This window comes from Euprymna scolopes, chromosome 26, assembly GCF_053919585.1.
Source record: "Euprymna scolopes isolate OS-2025 chromosome 26, ASM5391958v1, whole genome shotgun sequence".
NCBI lineage: Eukaryota > Metazoa > Mollusca > Cephalopoda > Sepiida > Sepiolidae > Euprymna > Euprymna scolopes.
Genome location: NC_136507.1, coordinates 11,619,756 through 11,632,303, shown reverse-complemented (window position 1 = coordinate 11,632,303; position 12,548 = coordinate 11,619,756).

Sequence of the window (12,548 nt, the reverse complement as noted above, 5' to 3'; positions counted from 1 at the left end):
TTCATTTGGTTTTATAGTCGTTTCTCCTGTCTTTGTTTCTTACTTGTCTTAACTATTCTTTTTTGGATTGGTGATCGTTGTTTAATCGTTGTAGACATTTTTCCAAGTAATAAATACTTATATATGTATGTGTATATTTGTATCCTGTTATGGCTTTATTTATAGTGTCCATTTTATTAGCAATTAAGTTCACTTTAAAAAAAAAGAAGTTACTTGCGCATCTTGCTTCCATATATATTTGTCACCTTTTTATTCCATTGTTTTTTTTTTTAATTATTTTTCCAAGTTTATTGTTGTGCATAACCTGTCGTGCCTAGGCGTTACTCCGAGACTTTTATGAAAAGTTTTTTTTTCGTCATATCTGTGAAATATATTCGTATATATCCGAGTATACATTTTCCAACAAATATAAACAGCAAAAAAATAAAGAAATAAATTTAAAAAATTAAAATTAAAAAACGGGAAATCGTCAATAGGTTTTTCACATGTGTTCCCGTCTTATTTCAGCGACTTTTGGAAAACATCAAATATAAATAAAAAGTGTCGTATTTTTCTTTCATATAGTCCGTTATTTTTTTTATTTCCATTTTCTTGTTTTTTTAAATTTTTTCTTCATTTTCTTATATTTGATTAAATTTTAATTGGTAATTGTTGGTCGATTTTCTTTGCAATGTTGTTTTAATTATTCAATAAAAACAAAACATCTTTATATGTAATTAGCCTCGTGTGGATTTTATTTATGGTCTCCGTCTTTACAGTATTTCGTTATTTCAGCGATTAAATTTATTTATTTTAACAATAAATAAATAAAACATTCTCACATCCTGCGTTCGTATATATTTCTTTCTCGTTAACTCCATTTTTTTTCTTTGTCTTATTATTCTCATTAGTTGTCCATGTTTTTTTTTTTAATTTTACCTTTAATTGATAAGTATAATTCCAGTGTCGTCCATCTTCCCTCTTTCTTTCGTCCTTTCCTTCCTTCTTCCCTTCCTTCCTTTTTCGCGCGCGATTCTATTATTTTTACGGTCATTCATGTTCTTTCCGTGCGGCCATGTTTTTGCACCGTTTCTTTTTGATCCTTTTTGTTGTGACGTAAACGTTTCTTTCGTTTTCCATCACTTTCTAACGTCTTCGCTTTCTTCATCTCCTCCTGTTATCATACTCAACCCAGTTTTCTCTCTTTTTTTTTTTTTACTTTCTTTCTTTATCTTCCTCTATTAACCTTCACCTCCGCTCTCATTGCCGCTATCAAAAGTTATTGTACGAACTCCGGATCGATGTTGCTACGACTACAACTTCGAATATCTCGATTAAGTCCCTTTTTACTAAAACATCACAAATATTGACGATTTATTTAATAAAGGATTTACATAATAAAAATTAAAAAATATCAACTGTTGTAAATTATATTAATAAAGTGTTTTTATAGAGCAGCCGTGGTTCAAAATCGACGCTTGTATATACATAACTTCAACAACTGACAACAATAGTTTTATATTTACAGAATAAAGAATAAAGATCAGTAATTAAAAATATACATAATGTTCAAATAATGATTAAAACAGTAAAGGATAATCCGAAATTTTAATCATGAACCATTTCAGTATGACGTTCTTTTTTAGTACATTACATTAAGTCTGCCTCCAGAATATATGGTAGGTTTGGGACGTTTCCTGACCCTGTTGTTACCGGGTATGTTTTTTATTTATATATATATTTTTTTTTTAGCGATATCCTCGTGGCTACTATACCCGTGTTCTAACCGTGCAGCTATCATGCAGGACACCGGGATCTCTTGAGTAGACCGTATTCGTTTAGTAATAATTATAAAAAAGAAAGAGGAAGTAAGACACATACAAAAAAAAAAACACACGTTGCCTTCCAGTCTATCTCTCTCCAGCACCCATCCCGGCGCACACGTACGCATGAGTCCAGACACAAGGACTCACTTTTCCCCCATTCCTCACGTACCCAAGCATTTTCACCGTTTTTTCTTACTATTATTCTGATCTCTTTCTCTCTCTCTCTCTCTCTCTCTCTCTCTCTCTCTCCTTTTCTCCCGATATTCATCTCTCTTTCATTCTCCGACCAACTGCCTTTCTTCGTCCGTCTTTCTGTTATTCGAACGTCTTTCCTTTGTACACTCATATATATATATAAATATATATATATATATATATATATATATATATATATAAATATATATATATATAAATATATATATATATATATAACTATTAATATATATATATATATAAATATATATATATATATATCAGTATATAAATATATATATATAAATATATATAAATATATATAATATATATATAAATATATATATATAACTATATATATATAAATATATATACATGAATATATATATATGAATATATATAAATAAATATATATATAAATATATATAAATATATATATATACATGAATATGAATATATATATATATGAATATATATATACGCATTAATATATATATATGCATGAATATATATATATATATGTATATGTATATATATGTATATATATGTATATGTATGTATATATATATATATATATATATATTCAGTAAAGCCTCCTTTCAGTTTCGAGAGATAATAGGTGACCATGTAAGGGTATTTTCGCTTGGAATCTATAGGGACGCAAGAGCTGTGTAATCAGTAACCTTCCCCTTTTTCCTGAACTTTTTGGTTCAGTTGCAAGAGTAACAGGAAACAATAATATTATTGTTACTTTTGAGTTCTGCTTCTTCTAAACTAGTTGCATAATCAGCACTTGAGAGTCCAGTCCACCCTACTATTTAATACAATATCGGATGAAAGATATTTTGATTTTTTATATATTTATTGAAATAAACACATCGAGTGATCTTTTCGTTCTTATCTTTTTTTTTTTTTTTTACATGTTCCCTTTTTTCTTTCTGTATTTGTTTCTATTTTTTTTTCTTTATTTTTCTTACTTATTTTGTTGTTTGTTTTTCTTTTTTGTTTGTTTCTTCCCTTCTTTGGGTTGTATTGGCCAATGACGATGCTGATCTTAGCCTAAGATAACGTGTCATATAAGCCGTAACATTTCCTGGCTAATATTATATTATTTTTATAAATTTAAGTTGAATTTTTTTACGATGAGCCCGCTATAACACATTTTTAATACATTCATAATCTCTCTCTCTCTCTCTCTCTCTCTCTCTCTCTCTCTCTCTCCTCTATTTGATTTTAACATTTGTTTTTTAAAGAATGTGGGGAGATATTGCTAATTTAATAAATGGTAAGTTTCTGTCCAATGGGACTTCCCCCGAATCAAGTTCTCCGGGCTCGTATTCTTTTCTTTTTTTTTTTACACGGTGGTCACCACTTATCAAGGCCCGGAAGCCACTCAGGGATAAGGGTTATTGCAAGTACAGTACGTTAGTGTGGAGATTTAATGGAGTGTTTACTTAAGGGGGCGATTCATTAGGAATTTGTTAACGTTGGACTTGAAGACATCAAGGTTGTAGTCAGGTGGGAGCAGGCAGACGGAACACAGGCGTGCAGTCTTATACAGGACGCTCGTACAGGACATATCCTAATATATGGGGCACTCATTCGGGTTTTGTGTTTTCGTTACATGTTTTGTGTTTTATTTTTATCATCATTGTTCCTGACTTTAACTATGTTTTTTGTTTCCGTTTCTTTTACTTTATTTTAATCTTCCGTTCTATTCTACTCTCTCTATTTCCCATTTGTTTCTTTCTTTCTTTTCCTTTTTAATTTTACTTTCCTCTTATATCCTTATGTACCTTGTTCTTTCGACTATCATTTACTGTTTCCCTGCTTATCTCCCTTGCTTTATTATATTATACTGTTTGGTTACTGTGAACAGTTCGAATGAACTCGTTACACCTGCACCCCCCTCGATGTGCATATCCCCGACAAATCTGCCTATAAACAAACTCCCACCTCTTCGTTGTTGAGGTGTCTACATTGCCATAAATATTTCTACTCTAATACTTTTTTCGTCGAACAGCTAGACTTTGGAATTCCCATCCTGCTACCTGTTTCCAGACTGTACTGATATGCAGAATTTTAAATGTAACGTAAACAAAGATAGTGATAATCTTTCCTAGGCATGCTCCCAAACAGTAACCCCTTACGTTCAAGTGGTGATATGTCTTGTTAAGGGTGAACGCGAATAATAAAAGAGAAGTTTTCTTTTTACTTTCATTAATCATTTTCTTGTTGTTCTTTTATTAATTTTATATATATATATTTTTTTTTTACAAGGGTGTCACCACTTATCAAGGCCCAGAGGCCACTCGAGGATAAGGGTTAATAGGTAAACATTAGTCATTGTGATTTTAGCATAGTAAACAGTGGGAATTTTGTAACTTGGATTACTTAGGGGGACGATTCAATTAGAACTTGTTCACATTGGACATTTTCTTTTTTTTTTTCATAGGTATCAACTCATTATCAAGGCCAAGAGGCCACTCAAGGATAAGGGTTAAAGAGTGTACAGTAGAAATTGGACAATATAATAATCATTAGTAATGAAAATTTGTTAAATTTGATAACTTATATGGAACGGCTCATCAAGAACTTATTTACGTTAGACTTGAACACAACCATATTGTAGTCAGCCGGAAAGCAGGAAAACGGAAGACAATTCCACAGGCGTGCAGTTCTAAGAAAAAAAGCTTTGTTCATGGAATCTACGTTTAGGTTTAGGCACAGATAAAGAGTGGGGGGAATTATTGATAGTGTTTACAGCTAGACGAGTGTTTCTTGTGAAAGTTTTGCGAGGGGGGACCATAGATTGAAGCTCAGTCGAACACTTTCCATGAAAATAACGATACATATTTTCTGTCATTCTGGAATTGTGTTTTTTTTTTTTTTTTTTTTTTGTATCTTTGATTTGATTAATTAAAAATGTTTGTTTGTTTTTTGGGTTCTTTTTTTACTGTTTTTTCGCCCGTAAAAGTGCTACCATGTGGGACCGGATTTTCAAGAATATTATATATATATGATATGGAGCAGCGAGATGTCTGTTCAGATTATACTTAAACTTCTGCATGCCAGTACAGTCATGAAGAAGTAACCTAGGAGGGAAGTGCAAAGTCTAGTAATGAGAGAGAAAAAGTATTTGAGTAGAAAGTTTTACAGTATCTAGTGATCTCTACAATGTAGGTGTGGGTGGGATGTTGCTGCTTGTCTTGTTTGTCGGAAGTATTTACGTCGAATGGGTACAATGTTTAAAGAGAGATTTGATTAAAAAAACTTTATTTATATAGCTAACAATATAAGTGTCCTGTGTTATGACGTCGAATGGGTACAATATTTAAAGAGAGATTTTATTAAAAACAGTTTATTTATATAACTAACAATATAAGTGTCCTGTGTTATGACGTCGAATGGGTACAATATTTAAAGAGAGATTTTATTAAAAAAACTTTATTTATATAACTAAGTGTCCTGTGTTATGACGTCGAATGGGTACAATATTTAAAGAGAGATTTTATTTAAAACGGTTTATTTATATAACTAACAATATAAGTGTCCTGTGTTATGACGTCGAATGGGTACAATATTTAAAGAGAGATTCTATTAAAAAAACTTTATTTATATAACTAACAATATAAGTGTCCTGTGTTATGACGTCGAATGGGTACAATATTTAAAGAGAGATTTTATTAAAAAAACTTTATTTATATAACTAACAATATAAGTGTCGTGTGTTATGACGTCGAATGGGTACAATATTTAAAGAGAGATTTTATTAACAAACTTTATTTATATAACTAACAATATAAGTGGCCTGTGTTATGACGTCGAATGGGTACAATGTTTAAAGAGAGATTTTATTAAAAAAACTTTATTTATATAACTAACAATATAAGTGTCGTGTGTTATGACGTCGAATGGGTACAATATTTAAAGAGAGATTTTATTAAAAAAACTTTATTTATATAACTAACAATATAAGTGTCCTGTGTTATGACGTCGAATGGGTACAATATTTAAAGAGAGATTTTATTAAAAAAAAACTTTATTTATATAACTAACAATATAAGTGTCCTGTGTTATGACGTCGAATGGGTACAATATTTAAAGAGAGATTTTATTAAAAACAGTTTATTTATATAACTAACAATATAAGTGTCCTGTGTTATGACGTCGAATGGGTACAATATTTAAAGAGAGATTTTATTAAAAAACTTTATTTATATAACTAACAATATAAGTGTCCTGTGTTATGACGTCGAATGGGTACAATGTTTAAAGAGAGATTTTATTAAAAAAATTTTATTTATATAACTAACAATGTAAATGTCCTGTGTTATGACGTCGAAGGAGTACAATATTTAAAGAGAGAATATATTAACAAACTTTATTTATATAAGTAACAATATAAGTGTCCTGTGTTATGACGTCGAATGGGTACAATATTTAAAGAGAGATTTTATTAAAAAAAACTTTATTCATATAACTAACAATATAAGTGTCCTGTGTTATGACGTCGAATGGGTACAATATTTAAAGAGAGATTTTATTAAAAAAACTTTATTAATATAACTAACAATATAAGTGTCCTTTGTTATGACGTCGAATGGGTACAATATTTAAAGAGAGATTTTATTAAAAAAACTTTATTTATATAACTAACAATATAAGTGTCCTGTGTTATGACGTCGAATGGGTACAATATTTAAAGAGAGATTTTATTAAAAAACTTTATTTATATAACTAACAATATAAGTGTCCTGTGTTATGACGTCGAATGTGTACAATATTTAAAGAGAGATTTTATAAAAAAGAACTTAATTTATATAACTAACAATATAAGTGTCCTGTGTTATGACGTCGAATGGGTACAATATTTAAAGAGAGATTTTATTAACAAACTTTATTTATATAACTAACAATATAAGTGGCCTGTGTTATGACGTCGAATGGGTACAATATTTAAAGAGAGATTTTATTAAAAAAACTTTATTTATATAACTAACAATATAAGTGTCCTGTGTTATGACGTCGAATGGGTACAATATTTAAAGCGAGATTTTATTAAAAAAACTTTATTTATATAACTAACAATATAAGTGTCCTGTGTTATGACGTCGAATGGGTACAATATTTAAAGAGAGATTTTATTAAAAAAACTTTATTTATATAACTAACAATATAAGTGTCCTGTGTTATGACGTCGAATGGGTACAATATTTAAAGAGAGATTTTATTAAAAAACTTTATTCATATAACTAAAAATATAAGTGTCCCGTGTTATGACTTACATTAAAGCTTATGGGTTTTGCCCTATCTTAATTATACTTACCTTATACACACATATATGCATATCATACACATCTATATATAAGTTGAAAAGAGTTCTGTGACAATGTTTTTGATTACACACAAATTGACAATTGAGATTTTTGTAGCCATTATTAAAAACAACAAATATACACAAACTCACGCCCACATTATATATATATATATATATGTATATATATATATGTATATATATATGTATATATATATATGTATATATATATATATATATATATATATATATATATATATGTATATATATATATGGGATCTTCCTTAAGTAACTATATGTTCACTTTTGTTGGTGATTTTATGCTGAAATAAATTGATACAGTTATTTATGGCGGACCAATTATAATAATTAAATTATATGTATATAAAGAAAGTGCTTATCTTACCGATAATTCACGAATCATAAAAAAGGTGTACTTACCTAGAAAAGAAAAAAGAAAAAATTAATTAAATGACGTCAATTAATGTTGCATATATAGATCACAAATAGATAATATATATATATATATATATATATATATATGAAAGAAAATAAGAGAAAAATAGTGATGAATTCATTTCATAATAATGACTAGATAAAGCATTTCAGAATGTAAGTGTATTTGTTTGAAATATTAGGTTTTATAATCTCTAATTTAATGCCTATCTATAACCGTTTATCACCCCCCTCTCTCTCTCTCTCATTATATATATATATATATATATATATATATATATATATATATATATATATATATATATATATATAATATAAAATAAAACTTTTTTAAAAACTTTCTTGAAGTTTTACATTTGGATTTTACCGTCACTGGAATTTTTATCTTCCACCAGACTATCCATTCATGTGTAATCACCTTTTTCTTCACCATATACCCTCTGCTTCACTTTTTTTGTTTTCAAGTAAGATCTTTGACTTACTTGTTGTTTCATCAAATACTTCTGCATGCAAAATCCGATCCCGCATTTTGCTAATTCCTACCCTCTGATGAGAAGGAAAGTATTTCTTTGAAACTCCGCGGATTAAGGACTATCCACTTATCTAGTGTTTCCTTTTCAGATTAAATATGCTTTTGACTCATTTCAAAGTGTTTTTAACATATTTTATTAACTGTTTGCTCATATATATGTATATATATATATATATATATATATATATATATATATATATATATATATATATACGAAATCAAACATGGATTTAACATCATGCTAATATTCTTCAGATTTTCTTATACATTGGTATAATAATCATATGATTGTTTCTGCGCTACGAAACAATGGCTGTCAAGATTTTGACCATTTAGTATGTTGAAAAAATCAATGGTAAGATGAATAATATTTTGGAGTTTAGCATATAGTTGTTTGTTTTCTATTTGTATATATGCTCTATCATTAAATTTATACATCGAGTCTTTTAAATAAAAAAGATTGGTATAAATAAACGGGTAAAACCTACTTGGAAATTCGTATTTTCCCCGATAAATATGTGCATGTGTATGGGTGCATATATATATATATATATATATATATATATATATATATATATATATATATATATATATATATATTGTCCCTCTTTCCAACGACTTTTTTTGGTTTCTTAAAAGGAACCAGTTAATACATTTCATTTCATCAAAAATATATTTTCGAATATTTATACTAGTGTTTTGTTGTCTTAATTTTATTCATCCAGAGAAAGTCTCGTAATAAAGACGAAACGTTGATGAATACATAACTTTATTTGTTTCTTTTTTTATCTCTGTCTATCTCGTCGGAATACTATTTCTATTATTTTGATCATATGTGTGTGTGGGGGGGAGTTAGAGCGATTGACAATGTTTTTCTTGTAATTTCGCTTATAGCTCAGTCATAATAACACCGACTATCGTCATTTCTACCAAGATTCAGGAACTTTCGTGACTAACCACATTCATTAACTGTGATACAGCAAAACGTCTTTTTATGAATAAGTAAGAAATTTCGTAACGAAGTTTTCTATCATTAAACAGATCCCAATATATCACACGCAAACAGAATACAGAACTCCCATATAAACATACACACGCATTTAATACACACGTTATTCCCGCCACACACGCAGATGTAAGAAAAACATGAAAGATAAAGAAGCAAACCCTTGTGCATGTTTATTTACGCCATCTTATATTTTACCAAATTGAACTTAACTGCCGACACAAAATCAAACTTGAGTTGGATTAAAATTACTTTTTTCTGAAACGCACCCTTTATCCTCAGAGAAACAATGACATTTTTCAAAATATACCGGAATAGAGTAAAAAAAAAAGTACTGAAACGTGTTATAGACTTCTAAAAACTTATCACATAGATCCTATAACAAAGAGCGAAATATTAAATAATAAAAACTATTAAAAACTAAAAGATGCTGCTGGATCCATCTTCGCGAATAGACATTTTTCTCTTGTCGGAATAACGCTACTCGTTATATACATGTGTGTGTGTGTGTGTGTGTGTGTGTGTGTGTACATATGCATATATATACATATATATATGCACATATACATACATATATATATATACATACTTACATATATATACATACAAATATATGCATATATATATACATATACGTATAAGTATAAACATATATATTCATGTATATATGCATATATATCTATACATAGATATGCATATATATACATAAATATTCATATATATATACATATATATTTAAACATCTCTATATATTCATATATACATACATATATATTTATACATCCGACAGGGCCAGTGTTTATATATATGGATGTATATATATATATATATATATATATATATATATATATATATACACTGGTCCTGTCGGTGGAGCATTAGAATATGCCGACCCCCCCCCTGCAGAGGGTAAAAGTTCCTCAATGGGGGTCCTGGATATGACCTTAAACTATATCCAGTGGTGGGCCCCAGCTTGTGGGCTTTGGGGAGTGTGGAACAACCCCTTAATTGTCATTGCTTCCAGGTCCACTCTGACCCGGAGTGGTAGTACCTGTTAGGGTCTCAACTATGGGTTAAATAGAAACCGATATGAAAAAAATATATTCTATTAAAAAAAATTTTCTTCAAAATCTTTGGATTCGGCATTAAATAACCAGAAAACGGTTGATATGCCGTAAAACAAAAACAACCAACCAACCATATATATATACACGTACATATATATATATATATATATACATCCATATATATACACGTGCATATATATATATACATCCATATATATACACGTGCATATATATATACATCCATATATATACACGTGCATATATATATTTATATACACGTACATATATATATACATCCATATATACACGTACATATATACATACATCCTTATATACATATATTTATACATCCTTATATGCATATATTTATACATCCTTTTATGCATATACATATATTTATACATCCTTATATAGATATATATATATATTTATACATCCATATATACATATACATATATTTTACATCCTTATATACATATACATATATTTATACACCCTTATATACATATATTTATACATCCTTATATACGTATATATATATATATTTATACATCCTTATATACATATACATATATTTATACATCTATATATACATATACATATATTTATACATCTATACATATACATATATTTATACGTCTATTTATACATATATTTATACATCCTTATATACATATACATGTATTTATACATCCTTATTTACATATACATATATTTATACATCCTTATATACATATATTTATACATCCTCATATACATATATTTATACATCCTCATATACATATACATATATTTATACATCCTTATATACATATACACCCTTATATACACACACATATATATATATTCTGTCTTATGTGTGTGTAGTTTCGGTAAAATATTTTTTTTCAATTACATTTAACTCATTGCATATACTAATCCTTTTGTTTAGAAGCTCAAAAAATATTAAATACAACAACAGAGCAGATATAAACGAATGACAGTATAGTTTTATTTCAACGGTTATTAATCTGTAGACACCGACATTTTTCGTGTATATCATAATACCCGTTTGTTTTTGCATAAGCGAAGCTCATCTGAAAAAAGAAAATGCACCGAAATTTTAGTATACAGGAGGAGCTGTTTTGCATAAAAAAAAGAAGTATATGGATCTCGAAATCCTTTGTTTATAATGTTTATATATAGAGAGAAGCGTCTCCTTTAGTCTTTAACAGACTATGGATAGCCACGAAGGGGGTGACTGCACGTGAAATTTACGTCGCAGTAAGTGAGCAATCTCCCAACACACATCTCCTGAATCCATATTATTAAATACCAATGGCAAGGGAAGTGTATTTATAAGACGACTGGAAACAAATGCCGAGATAAGCAGAGAGCACATACATCGCGTAGAATTCCGAATGGTCACCCATCTGGTTCTAACTAGGCTCAACGTTGCTTAACTTCGGTGATCTGATGAGAACCGGTGTGTCAACGCGATTGTGCCGTGTCAAAGGAAACTTATATATAGTTGTTATAGGGAGACGAGTTTATATTGTAAATGTTTTACAGAAGAGAGCATAGATTGGAGCTTATAATAACAAGAATAACCGCGGAAACAATACACAAGCAACTAGAGGTATTTAACATTAATGGCAGTACTACTGCCCCCGTCTCCGAATCTGGCATGACAGAGCTTTTTTTCAAAGAGAAAAAACAACTTCAAAATATTTAGACTCGCAGAAAAGCCATAAGTATTACAACAGCGTCGTATTAATACAAACAAACGATTGCTGTTAAAGGAATCGTTTCTGTTTCTTTTATTTAATGGAATGCCAGTCGAATTGAGAACCATTTGAAACTTTCAAAGACAAAAAAATAAAAAATAAAAATGTCAAAATATCCACACTTTCTTTTGAAATCTTGCAAAATTCGAAATTCTTGATTTCGATATTCGATGAAAATTTAGTGAGGAATTACGTTTGAAAATAAAGGAAAATAATCTATGAAAAAGAAACCAGATGAAATAAAGTGAAAATGAAAGTGAAAGTAGGATTTAAAATAAAGCAAATGAAACGGAAAACGTGTCGGAGATTAAAAAGGTATTGTTAAAAGAAAACACAAAATGAATTAAATATAAAATGTGTAAAAAAGAGGAAGAGAGAGAGAGAGAGAGGGAGAGGAGGAGAAGAGA